This window comes from Oncorhynchus gorbuscha, unplaced genomic scaffold (assembly GCF_021184085.1).
Source record: "Oncorhynchus gorbuscha isolate QuinsamMale2020 ecotype Even-year unplaced genomic scaffold, OgorEven_v1.0 Un_scaffold_1391, whole genome shotgun sequence".
NCBI classification, from domain to species: Eukaryota; Metazoa; Chordata; class Actinopteri; order Salmoniformes; family Salmonidae; genus Oncorhynchus; species Oncorhynchus gorbuscha.
Window position 1 is genome coordinate 52,916 of NW_025746181.1, and position 16,267 is coordinate 69,182.

At 47.1% G+C, this 16,267-nt stretch overlaps 1 non-coding gene and 1 pseudogene across 1 annotated transcript; both read right to left on the reverse strand.

Moving 5' to 3' along the window:
• Positions 1-3,125: 3,125 nt before the first annotated feature.
• trnae-cuc lies at positions 3,126-3,197 on the reverse strand. Its single transcript has one exon. It is a non-coding gene; the product is annotated as a tRNA-Glu (tRNA).
• Positions 3,198-8,242: 5,045 nt separating this feature from the next.
• Positions 8,243-16,267, reverse strand: part of LOC124022441 — a 69,666-nt pseudogene continuing 61,641 nt past the window's right edge.

Below are 16,267 nucleotides of genomic sequence, written 5' to 3' on the forward strand. Positions count from 1 at the left end.
ACTGTGGTCCTCCCGTAACCTGCTGGTAGCAAAAAGCGTAGAGACCACCCCCAGGCAGTGGCCATGGTAGCCACGGAAGCTCTGGGGTGGTACGAACGGAAGGGGGCCTCGACCCCAGGCGAAGGGTCCCCCACAACACCCTAGGTCCCGGCGGCCACGGCCTGACAGCGCTGCGGCGCCTAGGGCGATGCGCCTAGGGGAGGGATCTCCTCTGGGCCCCAAAGGACGGGACGATGGTCTATTCGGGAGAGCAGGATGAGGCGAGTTTGATAAGGACTCACCCCGCTCCTGTACAAGCGATTGAAGACAGCCTTTTAACAAAGTGACTTTTTAACATGTTTCTAACGTCTTAAAAATGTTTTATCTTTGTTGAATCATTTCGTACACATTTTAAATGGCTTTTACAGATTTCTTTTTACAAAGAAAGTACTTTTATTCATAGTTGTTGTCATTGGTTTTAACAACACGTACTTTTAACAAATTTAAATGTAAATTCAAATGCTGTGTTTTATGCCTTGTTGCCGTTTTTATGTGTATAAATTATTAAATGAATGTATGAGCTGTTTTTTTTAAAGCAATTGTGAAAATAAAACTTTTCCAAAAGAAAAAAATATGTGCGACAACCTACTAAATTCATAGTGACAGGTTGCACAAGTAAACAAGGAGAATAGACTATTTCCCTGACCTGGAATCGAACCCGGGCCGCGGCGGTGAGAGCGCCGAATCCTAACCACTAGACCACCAGGGAAGTGTACTACAGTGCAAATCGGTTCCCAGTGTGAGCTGGTACCTATTTGCGATAACCTATATTCATTGTGACAGGTTGTACAAGTAAACATGTAGCAACAGAGTAGTTCCCTGACCAGGAATCAAACCCGGGACGCGGCGGTGAGAGCGCCGAATCCTAACCACTAGACCACCAGGGAAGGGTACTACAGTGTAATTCGTTTCCCAGTTTGAAATGGTACATATAGTTGAAGTCGTAAGTTTCCATCCACTTTGGCTGGAGTCATTAAAACCTGTTTGTCAACCCCTCCCCACATTTCTTGCTAACAAACGATCGTTTTGGCAGACGGTTAGGACATCTACTTTGTGCATGACACAAGTCATTTTTCCAACAATTGTTTACATTGGGATTATTTCACTTATAATTCACTGTATCACAAATTCAGTGGGCCAGAAGTTTACATACAATGAGTTGGCTGTGCCTTTAAACAGTTTGTAAAATTCCCGAAAATGATGTCATGGCTTTAGAAGCTTCTGATAGGCTAATTGACATCCTTTGAGTCAATTGGAGGAGTACCTGTAGATGTATTTCAAGGCCTACCTTCAAACTCAGTGCCTCTTTGCTTGACTCCATGGGAAAAGCAAAGGAAATCAGTCAAAACCTCAGAAAAAAAATGTAGACCTCCACAAGTCTGGTTCCTCCTTGGGAGCAATTTCCAAACGCCTGAAGGTACCTCGCTCATCTGTAGAAACAATAGTACGCAAGTATAAACAGCATGGTATGACGCAGGCGTCATACCGCTCAGGAAGGAGACGCGTTATCTCTCCTAGAGATGAACGTACTTTGGGTCGAAAAGTGCAAATCCATCCCAGAACAACAGCAAAGGACCTTGTGGAGATGCTGGAGGAAACAGGTACAAAATGGTCTATATCCACAGGCAAACGAGTCCTATATCGACATACCCCGTGAGGCCGCTCAGCAAGGAAGAAGCTACTGCTCCAAAACCGCCATAAAAAAGCCATACTACAGTTTGGGGACAAACGCAGGCGTCATACCGCTCAGGAAGGAGACGCGTTCTCTCTCCTAGAGATGAACGTACTTTGGGTCGAAAAGTGCAAATCCATCCCAGAACAACAGCAAAGGACCTTGTGAAGATGCTGGAGGAAACAGGTACAAAATGGTCTATATCCACAGGCAAACGAGTCCTATATTGACATACCTCGAGAGCCCGCTCAGAACACCATCATGTTGTGGGGGTGCTTTGCTGCAGGAGGGTCTGGTGCACCACTAGAACACCTGGGAAGGACACTGCAGTGCAAATCGGTTCCCAGTGTGAGATGGTACATATGTGCGATAACCTTCTATATTCATTGTGACAGGTTGCACAAGTAAACATGTAGCAAAAGTGTAGTTCCCTGAACGGGAATCGAACCCAGGTCACGGCGGTGAGAGCACCGAATCCTAACCACTAGACCACCAGGGAAGGGTACTACAGTGCAAATCGGTTCCCAGTGTGAGCTGGTACATATGTGCGATAACCTTCTATATTCATTGTGACAGGTTGCACACGTAAACATGTAGCAAAAGAGCAGTTCACTGACCGGGAATCGAATCCTAACCACTAGACCACCAGGGAAGGATACTACAGTGCAATTCGTTTCCCAGTTTGAAATGGTACATATAGTTGAAGTCGTAAGTTTCCATCCACTTAGGCTGGAGTCATTAAAACTTTGGGTCGAAAAGTGCAAATCCATCCCAGAACAACAGCAAAGGACCTTGTGAAGATGCTGGAGGAAACAGGTACAAAATGGTCTATATCCACAGGCAAACGAGTCCTATATCAACATACCCCGAGAGGCCGCTCAGCAAGATAGAAGCTACTGCTCCAAAACCGCCATAAAAAAAGCCATACTACAGTTTGGGGACAAAGATCCTAGTTTTTGGAGAAATGTCCTCTGGTCTGATGAAACAAAAATCAAACTGTTTGGCCATAATGACCATTGTTATGTTTGGAGGGAAAAGGGGGAGGCTTTCAAGCCGAAGAACACCATCATGTTGTGGGGGTGCTTTGCTGCAGGAGGGTCTGGTGCACCACTAGAACACCTGGGAAGGACACTGCAGGGCAAATCGGTTTGCAATTTGAAGTGGTACATATGTGCGACAACCTACTAAATTCATAGTGACAGGTTGCACAAGTAAACAAGGAGCATAGACTATTTCCCTGACCGGGAATCAAACCCAAGTCGCGGCAGTGAGAGCACTGAATCCTAACCACTAGACCACCAGGGAAGGATAATACAGTGCAAATTGGTTCTCAGTGTGAGCTGGTACATATGTGCGATAACCTTCTATATTCATTGTGACAGGTTGTAGAAGTAAAGATGTAGCAAAAGAGTAGTTCCCTGACCGGGAATCGAACCCGGGCCGCGGCGGTGAGAGCGCCGAATCCTAACCACTAGACCACCAGGGAAGGGTAAGACAGTGCAAATCGGTTTCAAGTGTGAGCTGGTACATATGTGCGATAACCTTCTATATTCATTGTGACAGGTTGTACAAGTAAACATGTAGCAAAAGAGTAGTTCCCTGACCGTGAATCGAACCCGGGCCGCAGCGGTGAGAGCGCCGAATCCTAACCACTAGACCAGCAGGGAAGGGTACTACAGTGCAAATCGGGAGTCAAACTGGGAGTCAAACCACCAGGGAAGGGTACTACAGTGGAAATCGGGAGTCGAACCCGGGCCGCGGCGGTGAGAGCTCCGAATCCTAACCACTAGACCACCAGGGAAGGGTAATACAGTGCAATTCGTTTCCCAGATTGAAATGCAAGGAAGCTCCTTCCTCTGCAAGGAAGAAGCTACTGCTCCAAAACCGCCATAAAAAAGCCATACTACAGTTTGGGGACAAAGATCCTAGTTTTTGGAGAAATGTCCTCTGGTCTGATGAAACAAAAATCGAACTGTTTGGCCATAATGACCATTGTTATGTTTGGAGGGAAAAGGGGGAGGCTTTCAAGCTGAAGAACACCATCATGTTGTGGGGGTGCTTTGCTGCAGGAGGGTCTGGTGCACCACTAGAACACCTGGGAAGGACACTGCAGGGCAAATCGGTTTGCAATTTGAAGTGGTACATATGTGCGACAACCTACTAAATTCATAGTAACAGGTTGCACAAGTAAACAAGGAGAATAGACTATTTCCCTGACCGGGAATCGAACCCGGGCCGCGGCGAGAGCACCGAATCCTAACCACTAGACCACCAGGGAAGGGTACAACAGTGCAAATCGGTTCCCAGTGTGAGCTGGTACATATGTGCGATAACCTTCTATATTCATTGTGACAGGTTGTACAAGTAAACATGTAGCAAAAGAGTAGTTCCCTGACCGGGAATCAAAACCTGGACGTGGCGGTGAGAGCGCCGAATCCTAACCACTAGACCACCAGGGAAGGGTACAACAGTGCAAATCGGTTCCCAGTGTGGGAACTGGAGTGGGATCCTCGGGACAGTAAGACAGAGACTGGGTTTTTGGGGACTATGACAGTTGACTTTTGAGGGCAAGGTTTTAATCATCAAAGCTGTGATTTTACCTGTGCTTTTACTAATCAGTTCTGTTTTTACCCCCCCCCGAATGAGTATTTTAGCCCTGGAGCGGATGCTCTTCTACTTTCTGTGGGGAAGCAAGTGGGAGAGGCTGAGGAGGGAGGTGGTCAAGAGCCCCAGGTCCAAGGGGGGGAAAGGCTTGCCTGACCTCTACTTGTTCCTGGGCAGCCGCTACACAGCATTACATCTGACTCTTGCCACCTCCCGGTCAATAACAAGACACAGGCCCTCGCACGGTTCTGGCTGGGATCTTACCTCAGGACACTGAGGCTGATCCCAGTCGACCTGCGAGCCCCAGTCTCTTTCCTGCTCCCCACCCACTACTTCCAGCTCCAGAAATTTTTAAGACATTTTAAACTGGAAAAGGAAGCAGTCACGGTTTTAACTAAACACCGCTCTCTTCTCTCTCTTGTGCAGGAGCGGGAACCAGTATGTCCAGTGCGCGGGCTCGCTATAGGCGAGCCCACAACGGTCTGGCGCAACGTGGCCCATCCTGCTCTCCTGAATCGGCATCGGGACCTGTCCTGGATGGTCGCCCACGAGATCCTCCCGGTCAGGGCCGTTATGCACTCACGGGGCATGGCGAGGACATCCGCGTGCCCCCGACCGGGCTGCAGCCAAGAAGAGTCGGTGAGGCACATGCTCTGGGAGTGCAGAGCCGCCAGGGACCTGTGGAAGGAAGCAGGCCCCCTGATCACCTCGTGTCTGCCAGCAGGGGAGGACCTAACACCTCAGCTCGTGCTGTACGGGGTGGGCCGAAGGCCCATTCCACCGAAGGCCTTCACCAAGTTCTGGCCCACCCTCACGTGTCTGAAGGAAGCACTGTGGTCCTCCCGTAACCTGCTGGTAGCAAAAAGCGTAGAGACCACCCCCCAGGCAGTGGCCATGGTAGCCACGGAAGCCATGGGGTGGTACGAACGGAAGGGGGCCTCGACCCCAGGCGAAGGGTCCCCCACAACACCCTAGGTCCCGGCGGCCACGGCCTAACAGCGCTGCGGCGCCTAGGGCGATGCGCCTAGGGGAGGGATCTCCTCTGGGCCCCAAAGGACGGGACAATGGTCTATTCGGGAGAGCAGGATGAGGCGAGTTTGATAAGGACTCACCCCGCTCCTGTACAAGCGATTGAAGACAGCCTTTTAACAAAGTGACTTTTTAACATGTTTCTAACGTCTTAAAAATGTTTTATCTTTGTTGAATCATTTCGTACACATTTTAAATGGCTTTTACAGATTTCTTTTTACAAAGAAAGTACTTTTATTCATAGTTGTTGTCATTGGTTTTAACAACACGTACTTTTAACAAATTTAAATGTAAATTCAAATGCTGTGTTTTATGCCTTGTTGCCGTTTTTATGTGTATAAATGATTAAATGAATGTATGAGCTGTTTTTTTAAGCAATTGTGAAAATAAAACTTTTCCAAAAGAAAACAATATGTGCGACAACCTACTAAATTCATAGTGACAGGTTGCACAAGTAAACAAGGAGAATAGACTATTTCCCTGACCGGGAATCGAACCCGGGCAACAGGGGTGAGAGCACCGAATCCTAACCACTAGAACACCAGGGAAGGATAATACAGTGCAAATCGGTTCTCAGTGTGAGCTGGTACATATGTGCGATAACCTTCTATAATCATTGTGACAGGTTGTACAAGTAAACATGTAGCAAAAGAGTAGTTCCCTGACCGGGAATCGAACCCGGGCCGTGGCGGTGAGAGCGCCGAGTCCTAACCACTAGGGAAGGGTACTACAGTGTAAATCGGGAGTCGAACTGGGAGTCGAACCACCAGGGAAGGGTACTACAATGGAAATCGGTTCCCAGTGTGAGCTGGTACATATGTGCGATAACCTTTTTTCATTGTGACAGTTTGCACAAGTAAACATGTAGCAAAAGAGTAGTTCCCTGACCGGGAATCGAACCCGACCACACAAGTAAACATGTAGCAAAAGAGTAGTTCCCCTGACCGGGAATCCGGCCGCTGAGAGCGGCAAATCCTAACCACTAGACCACCAGGGAAGGGTACAACAGTGGAAATTGGTTCCCAGTGTGAGCTGGTACATATGTGCGATAACCTTCTATATTCATTGTGACAGGTTGTACAAGTAAACATGTAGCAAAAGAGTAGTTCTGGCGCTAGGGGTTATTTTAAATCAGTTTTATTCAAAAGTTTCCAGGGGGGACCGACTCATTTCTGCTGCTAGAATTTCTTGGAACCCCAATTTTTTCCCCAATAATTTATTGCGGCCCCATCCCACCCCACTGGGGTCACGACCCCAACTTTGACTACCACTATTTTAATGGGTTGATATGGTGCTATGGGTTGTTTCTGGACTGGCTGGGCATATTGACTAGTACAAACAAAGTGTTGCTATAGGGCACAAAAGTACTGCTATTTTATGAGTCATCAATATCATCATTGATATGCAGTACTCACTGTTTGAAGAAGCACTATCAATATCCAGATTAGTGTACGTCATTCTTTATCCTTTGTATATCTAACGCAAAGAACACTGGTAATAATTCCAGCAGCAAAACTAGAGTCTCATGCTCTACCGACTGAGCTAGCCAGGCTTTTGCCTGATCTGATCTAAATTTAAAATCAATTGATATTGGGGATCTTAATAAAATAGAAAAAAAACACTAAAATATTGTTAGTTTTTTTTTACTTCACTATATGTAATGCTCAATAGACTGTTCCTGGTGGAATGGGAGTGTAAATCCAGCAATAGGTAATAGGGGACGCGCATGCTCACTGGATTATTGTGGTAGAGCAATTCAACTGATCCATCACAAGTTCCATTGTTAGATGTTACCACAAAATGTAGTAGACAAAAGTATTTTGTATCTACATAATTGTTGGAGCTCATATATAACCAGTCAGTTGTTTTTGGCAACTATTTACAATAGTAGGCTCTCTGGAACTAATGTCAGCTACTTTAGCTAGCCACAGCTTTGACATCTGACCGCCGGCCTGCTGCTAGCTAGATACTGTAGCGATCAACCACGTTAACTCCACTATTGTAAAGAATTGCTATTTCTTATGCAAGTGACCAGCCTACTGCTATTACATTGCTATAACTGAGACAACGTATTTTCACAGTGAAACATGTTAGGTCCCATACAGGATAGCTTCCACACCCACACACACACATACACACACTAACTGCCGAGGACACACAGATAAGACATACACCCACACATTGGGAGGAAGAGACACAGCCTTGACTTGCAGACACAAGCACACACACACAATCTCCTTCCTAGCCGAACATTGTGTGACTGAGAACAGCCCGACGAGACCCGGAGGAACGACGGACGGCTCAACAGGACCAATCCAAGAAGACAACACCTCAACGGTGGCCAACCAAAAGACCGTGACTTCCAGACTCAACCTACTTTCTGTACTGTACATAACATGCTTGCAATCTGTTATCGGGGCTTCTTTCTGCTGGTTCCTTGTGAGCCAAATGAATGAGCCCATATTTACGTGTACCAGATATTCTCACTCTGAATAAACTGTCGCTTGTCGTACAAATTTTACCACCTTGTCTGAATCGATCCTTAACCGGCTCACCCTTCTACATATCCTTTTATCAACACTATTTCGCAATAAAGTACCAGGGCTTGATATGTCGACAACTACATTGCAATACACAGTAAATATATTAGATCTATTTTGAGCGTCATACCGTGAAAGTAAAGAGGTCAACTTCTAGGTTTAAAAGACATTCGGCAGTTGAACACGAGGCTTTGAGCGGGAGTTCAGACATGGAGTAGAAGAACAATCCACTTTCAGTTTTGGGCTGCAGCTAGTTACTAACCTACTGTGGCAAGTAGAGGGATTCTCTGTCTGATCAAACCAGTGGTCAGTCAGCTTATATTTCAGAACAGGAAATCAAATCAAAAACAAACAACTCTTCATTCAATTCTTTATTTGTATTAATCATTCGTATTCCAGCAATTGTTTTTGGTGTACGTACATATTTTTTTAATGCATCACTTTTTATTCACTACACCCAGCACCCTTCCCAACCTCTTCACCAAGAATGAGGTAAAACACCTCTCATGTTCCCCTCAAATGAACAATTGGACAACGATGAAGGGATTCTGTGTGAAGACTGTACACATCAAAAGACACTTGAGGTTGTAGTCGAGGATGAACAACTGGGTCATCTGAATGGGCAAAGGGGACATAGGGAAGGGGTGGCAAACCCTCCCCCTGAAAGGCTGGGGGTGCAGGCTTTTGTTCCAGCCCTGCTATACCACACCTGACTCCGCTAATCAAGGTTCCCCGATGAGCAGAATGTTAGTAGATTGAGATGGGTTGGGCCTAGACCAGCATTTCCCAAACTCCTAGCCCCAGCTAACACAGTCCAATAAACCACAAATAATCCATCTTCAGTTTACATCGCAATTAGCTTAATCAGCTGTGTTTGCGAGGGATGGCCCCCAGAGGACTGAAGTTGCCCATCGCTGCCCTGTGGATCGATAGAGAAGCTGAATGAAGTCGTCAGGTGACGGTAAAGCAGAGCTGGAACAAAAGCCTCCACCTGCGGTAGGCCTCCAGGAGGAGGGAAGGCCACCCGTAGTGGCTTGGTGTAAAAGTACATTACATTATAGTCAGAAAAAGTCTACCTTCAAATTCCTTTTCACAATGAAAATACACTTTTAGTATACAGACCTTGTGTACACCGTGGATAACAGAAAAGTACTATCTGTTGTCAACTCAACCGTAAGAAAGATTTGACCCAAAAAATGACAAACAGACACTAACAACGCCTATGTACAAAATGAGAAAGAGCTGTATATACCATTTGATCAAGACAACTGTTAACTTTTTAAATTTAAATCATAATAATAAAGTGTTAACAGACAATTTAAAAGAAAGAAAGAACAGAAAGGCGGATCATGATATTAACGGGGTAAAACAGAGCAAGTGTGCTGTTTAGTAACAGAATCATACCTCAAAACATGTAGATGTACAAACAGTACACATTAAAACACATGTCATGTATAAAGGCATGCATACGTTATATGCATGAGCTCACACACACACCATCCTTATAAATAGGTCCTTCATAGACCCAACTGAGACCGGACAGGTGTAGTGGCTGGTGATGGACAGGTTCTCCATAAGGAACAAGACCAAAGACACTGTTTGCCGGCAGGAGGTAGACGCCTTCTAACGACATTCTACACAAGAATGTCATTACACTGCCCACCCAATCAGTTGCATTGAAGCCATTCCAGCCAATGAAATGGAGGCAGACATTTTGTATATCTGTTACAGTGTGGATATGCTACGGATGTTGTTTGTTTAATAGTGAGGTATTTATTGGTTTTAGTCTGGTCATTAATGCAATGATAAAACTCAGTTCTTCTTCACAGGCTATTATGTTCCTTCTCGGACTCCCTCCTCACCCACCAACACACCACAACCTGTCCAATCTTTAAGTTCTGGCTTCCTGGTGTCTTCTCACCTGGTTTCAAACATTGGCGGCTCATATCATGGCCCAATTCTCAAGTGCGTCTTCCCAGGGAATCTCAAATGCTCGTCTCCTTTATAAAAGTAAGCAGCACTCGATTTATTGACATGTCCCCCTTTCCATGCATACAACAGGTACATACAGTACAAACAGCAAGACATCGGTTCAGAATCAACAACTATCTGAATTGGAAGGGAAGGGAAGAAAGTCATTCCCAGGACCCATCATGGTTGTTTTATGGGTATTACCATATATATCTTCTGGGCTAACTGTCATCGTATCGTATCATAGCATACAACATCCACGACTTCAAATCATTCAGAGTATAAAATACCATTTTGAAATATATGTAAAGAGGTATGACGCATGGAATGATGTTACATGAAGACAATAACGACAATGCATTCATTATACAAATATAAGCGGAGTATCATTATAAAAACAAATGTGTGATTTGTTTGTTTTGCTCATCATGTCGTGTTGCAGCGTAGCTTAGTGGTTAGAGCGTTGGACTAGTAACCGAAAGGTTGCATGTTCAAATCCCCGAGCTGACAAGGTACAAATCTGTCGTTCTGCCCCTGAACAGGCAGTTAACCCACTGTTCCTAGGCCGTCATTGAAAATAAGAATTTGTTCTTAACTGACTTGCCTAGTAAAATAAAAAAACATTCAGTCTTTTGAATGTATTTTCAGTAGAGTGGCCACTAGGTGGCGTCTGACTACACATAAACAGTCAATGGGCACAAGCCACTTGATAATCAAACTCAAGCAGGTGGTTACTATAGGCACGTCTGTCTGTCTGTCTGTCTGTCTGTCTGTCTGTCTGTCTGTCTGTCTGTCTGTCTGTCTGTCTGTCTGTCTCTCTCTCCCCCTCTTTTCTTTCTCTCTCTCTTCCTGTGTCTCTGCTAAAGTAGTACCATTTCTAAGTTAATTTACCCTACTCCTATTTAATACTAGCTACATTCTCTTGCCATCTTCTCTCTCGTTTGCTCGCTCTATTTTCTTCCTCCTTTCTTAATACCCTTCCCCTCCCTTTCACATCTCTCAATCTTTGTCCTTTCTCTCCCTCAGTCTCTTGATCTCTTCTATCCTTTTCTCTCTCTCTCCTTCGCTCTCTTTTAGTAGTGTAAATTAGTTAGTAGATAACTTGGTACCACCTCTCAACTCTTTGTAATTTATTTAGCTAGTATCTAACTATACCTGTGTAGTCATCATTTTGACCACAGTCAAATCTAAACAAAGCCTGAGCCTATTTCTCTCTCTCGTTCCCTCGCTCCTGGGCCATCACTCAAACAAACACCCTAACACTCCACTGTGTGCTTGTGTGATTTCCCAAACCTCTAGGACCCTCCAATCAATCAGCATCTTCAGAGAATCTTCCAAAGTGTAATTGGACCTTTCCCCTCTACACCAAACCGCCACCCCATTTAAGTGCTGGTAGAGTCTGAATTAATTAATCGTCCTGTCTCCTCCTCTTCCTCCTATCATTGCTCCTTTTCCTCGGTGATGCCCTGTGCTTTCAGTTCATCCAGGACGTTGTCTAGATGGCTAGGGTCGGGGTAGCCGTGGCCCGTGAGGTTGGAGCCAAATTCCGTCTTGTGGTGCACCTCGTTCCAGATGACCGTGTCCAACTCGCCTGTGGTGCTGGACGTGCCCACCGAGAAGACCAGGCGCCGGTCCCACGCGGTCAGCAGGAGTCTGAGTACCTGGGGGAGAGAGAGAGCGAGGAAGTGGAGGGAGAGGAGGTAAAGGGAGAGAAGGTAGAGGGAGAGAAGGTAGAGGGAGAGAAGGTAGAGGGAGAGAAGGTGGAGGGAGAGAGGGAGAGGAGGTGGAGGGAGAGAAGGTGGAGGGAGAGAAGGTGGAGGGAGGAGAGGGAGGTGGAGGGAGAGAAGGTGGAGGTGGAGGGAGAGAGGGAGAGAGAAGAGGGAGAGAGGGAGAGGAGGTGGAGGGAGAGAAGGTGGAGGGAGAGAAGGTGGAGGGAGAGAGGTGGAGGGAGAGAAGGTGGAGGGAGAGAAGGTGGAGGGAGAGAGGGAGAGAAGGCGGAGGGAGAGAAGGTGGAGGGAGAGAAGGTTGAGGGAGAGAAGGTGGAGGGAGAGAGGGAGAGGAGGTGGAGGGAGAGAGGGAGAGGAGGTGGAGGAGGAGAAGGTGGAGGGAGAGAAGGTGTAGGGAGAGAAGGTGGAGGGAGAGAAGGTGGAGGGAGAGAAGGTTGAGGGAGAGAAGGTGGAGGGAGAGAGGGAGAGGAGGTGGAGGGAGAGAAGGTGGAGGGAGAGAAGGTGGAGGGAGAGAAGGTGGAGGGAGAGAAGGTGGAGGGAGAGAGGGAGAGAAGGTGGAGGGAGAGAAGGTGGAGGGAGAGAAGGTGGAGGGAGAGAAGGTTGAGGGAGAGAAGGTGGAGGGAGAGAGGGAGAGGAGGTGGAGAGAGGGAGAAGAGGTGGAGGGAGAGAGGGAGAGGAGGTGGAGGGAGAGAAGGTGGAGGGAGAGAAGGTGGAGGGAGAGAAGGTGGAGGGAGAGAGGGAGAAGAGGTGGAGGGAGAGAGGAAGAGGAGGTGAAGGGAGAGAAGGTGGAGGGAGAGAGGGAGAGGACGTGGAGGGAAAAGGAGGTGAGGTGGTTAGAGACGGATTCATAATTTCAACTTTCAGAGTTTCCTCGATACAACTTCAAGGGAAAACGTCCCGGGTTTATAAAGGACAAAGATTGGGCTAAAATCCAGAAAGCTTTGAGTTGTACTGGACAACAGTATCTGCTACAATGGAATATGTCAAAGCGTAGGTTCTTACCTTGCGTCCCTTCTCGCTGTCTGGGAGGTAGCAGTGACGCGGGAACCCCCTGGCTGTAAAGGGCTTGCCTGGGTTGGTGTGCTCTGGGCCCTGGATGCCAGGCAGGACGTTGTAGATGATGCGGATGGTCTTGCAGTCGTGGTGGCCAGGCAGCGAGTGGGGGATGACGTGGTACTCCATCTTCCCGGGCGGCTGGTTGCCCGTCTTCACGCCATAGATGGTTTTGCAGGTAGGACACTGCAGGCTGCCATCTTTGTTGCCGTTGTTGTACATGGCCACCAGGCACTGGAGGTGGTACTGGTGCCCACACTGGGCCAGGCGACCTATGAAGTCACCACCCTTGTAGCCTGACGCCCCCCCGAGGGCCTCCATACAGATGGTACAGTTCTGAAGAAAGGAGAGGAGAGGGGAGGAGAGGGGAGGAGAGGAGATAGGAGGAGAGGAGGAGATAGGAGGAGAGGAGGAGATAGGAGGGATCCTTTAGCCAACCTGTAAGTACTTAGCTATCCAAAATAGGAAAAGCACCCACACAGCTGAGTCAGCCTGTTGCAGGTGAGTGGGAATCATTCAATACAATTCTTGAAAGTGCTAATGATGGCTAGCTGGCCAATAGGTAATGTTAATCAATGAAAGTGTTACAGGCCAGAGCAGCGTGCAGGTCTTTCTTTAAATATGTACTTGGCTATCCACATTTCCTTCAACAGATAATGTGTTCTGATGATAATGGACACGTCCCAAATGACACCCTATGGGCCCTGGTGAAACGTATGGCACTTTATAGGGCATAGGATGTCCTTTCAGACTTAACCAATGACTGGAGAGAACAGATCTCACCTCCTCTGGTGCTATCCTGACTTTCTGAAGATACTGCTTCACCACCTCCTCTGTTGTCTTACCTGGAGAGACGAGAGAAAACATAAGGAGAGAAAGGAGGAGAGAAGAGAGAAAAGAGAGAGAAAACATAAGGAGAGAAAGGAGGAGAGAAGAGAGAAAAGAGAGAGAAAACATAAGGAGAGACAGGAGGAGAGACAGGAGGAGAGAGAAAACATAAGGAGAGAAAGGAGGAGAGAAGAGAGAAAAGAGAGAAGAAAACATAAGGAGAGAAAGGAGGAGAGAAGAGAGAAAAGAGAGAGAAAACATAAGGAGAGACAGGAGGAGAGAAGAGAGAAAGAAAACATAAGGAGAGAGAAGAAAAAACATAAGGAGAGAGAAAACAGGAGGAGAGAGGAGAGAGAGGAGAGAAAAGAGGAGAGAGAGAAGAGATAAGGAGAGACAGGAAGGAGAGAGAAAACATAAGGAGAGACAGGAGGAGAGACAGGAGGAGAGAGAGAAGGAGAGAAAGGAGAGAGAAAACATAAGGAGAGAAAGAGAGAGAGAAAGGAGAGAGAAAACATAAGGAGAGAGGAGAGACAGGAGGAGAGAAAACAGGAGAGAAAGGAGAGAGAGAGAGAAAAGAGAGAAAAACATAAGGAGAGAAAGGAGGAGAGAAAGGAGAGAGAAAACATAAGGAGAGACAGGAGGAGAGACAGGAGGAGAGAGAGAAGGAGAGAAAGGAGAGAGAAACATGAGAGAGAAGAGAGAGAAAGAAGGAGAGAGGAGGAAAGAAAGGAAAGGAGAGAGAGAGAGAAAGGAGAGAAAGGAGGAGAGAGAGAGAGGAGAGAAAGGAGAGAGAAAAACATAAGGAGAGAGAGAGGAGAGAAAGGAGGAGAGAGGAGGAAAGAGGAGAGAGGAGGAGAGAAGGAGAGAAAAACATAAGGAGAGAAGAGAGAGAAGAGAGAGAGAGAAAGGAGGAGAGAGAGACAGAAAGGAGAGAGGAGAGAAAGAGAGAAGAGAGGAGAGAAAGGAGGAGAGAGAGAGAGGAGAGAAAGGAGGAGAGAGAAGGAAAGAAAGGAGGAGAGAGAGAAGGAGAGAAGAAAGGAGGAGAGAGAGAAGGAGAAAAAGGAGAGAGAAAAAATAAGGAGAGAGAGAAACATAGAGGAGAGAAAAGGAGGAGAGAGAGAGAAAGAAAGGAGAGAGAGGAGAGAAGGAGAGAAAGGAGAGAGAAAACATAAGGAGAGAGGAGAGAGAGAAAGAGGAGAGAGAGGAAAGAAAGGAGAGAGAGAAAGAGAAAGGAGGAGAGAGAGAGAGGAGAGAAAGGGAGAGAGAAAATAAAGGAGGAGAGAGAGAAGGAGAGAAAGGAGGAGAGAGAGGAAAGAAAGGAGGAGAGAGAGAAGGAGAGAAAGAGAGAGAGAAAACATAAGGAGAGAGAGAGGAGGAGAGAAAGGAGGAGAGAGAGGAAAGAAAGGAGGAGAGAGAGAAGGAGAGAAAGGAGGAGAGAGAGAAGGAGAGAAAGGAGGAGAGAGAGAAGGAAAGAAAGGAGGAGAGAGAGAAGGAGAGAAAGGAGGAGAGAGAGAAGGAGAGAAAGGAGGAGAGAGAGGAAAGAAAGGAGGAGAGAGAGAAGGAGAGAAAGGAGGAGAGAGAGAAGGAGAGAAAGGAGGAGAGAGAGAAGGAGAGAAAGGAGGAGAGAGAGGAAAGAAAGGAGGAGAGAGAGAGGAGAGAAAGGAGAGAGAAAACATAAGGAGAGAGAGAAGGAGAGAAAGGAGAGAGAGAGAAAGAAAGGAGGAGAGAGAGAAGGAGAGAAAGGAGGAGAGAGAGAAGGAGAGAAAGGAGAGAGAAAACATAAGGAGAGAGAGAAGGAGAGAAAGGAGGAGAGAGAGGAAAGAAAGGAGGAGAGAGAGAAGGAGAGAAAGGAGGAGAGAGAGAAGGAGAGAAAGGAGAGAGAAAACATAAGGAGAGAGAGAAGGAGAGAAAGGAGGAGAGAGAGGAAAGAAAGGAGGAGAGAGAGAAGGAGAGAAAGGAGAGAGAAAACATAAGGAGAGAGAGAAGGAGAGAAAGGAGGAGAGAGAGGAAAGAAAGGAGGAGAGAGAGAAGGAGAGAAAGGAGGAGAGAGAGAAGGAGAGAAAGGAGGAGAGAGAGGAAAGAAAGGAGGAGAGAGAGAAGGAGAGAAAGGAGGAGAGAGAGAGAGAGAGAAAAGGAGAGAGAACATATGAGTGTGCTGAGCAAAAATCTTCCACACAATGTAATGATTTTGTGTATAGGGGTGTCTGTGTGTGTGTGTGTATAGGCCTATATATTAGTGCTGGTTTTATAGTGTGTGCTATTGTACCTTTGCGGGCCTGTTTCTTGGTGGTCTTGCGGCAACAGTGGCCCAGGCCGGGACGGGCTTGATGTCCCTCTTGCTGACGGGCGGGGGGTGCAGCACCAGTTTGGGTGGGCGGGTGAGACACACAGGGAACCCCGCAGCGCTCATCAGGATCCCCGTGATACCGGCCAGAGCTGGGTGGACCGGGCTGTTCCCACTGAGGTTCTTCACTGGGACAGTGGGCACGCTGAAACACAGCGGGAACCACATGCTGGTTACACACGGGCATCTCACCAAACATACGCCTGGGAAGACTCTGGGAGTTGCAGCGCTGACTTAGGATCAGCTGTTACAGGACTTGCACTAAACAAACCCTCCCTGACACTAAGAGACAGAAATACAGCAGGCTTACTGCTGACCCCCACACAGGGTTGGGACGAGCCTAGTCCGTGTGATTATAAGACGTTAACCAAGCCACCTACAGTATAGACAGGTAGAGAAGTCTGTCCCCAATGGCAACCACCATAGATAGCGCACTACGTATAGGGCTCTGGTCCAAAGT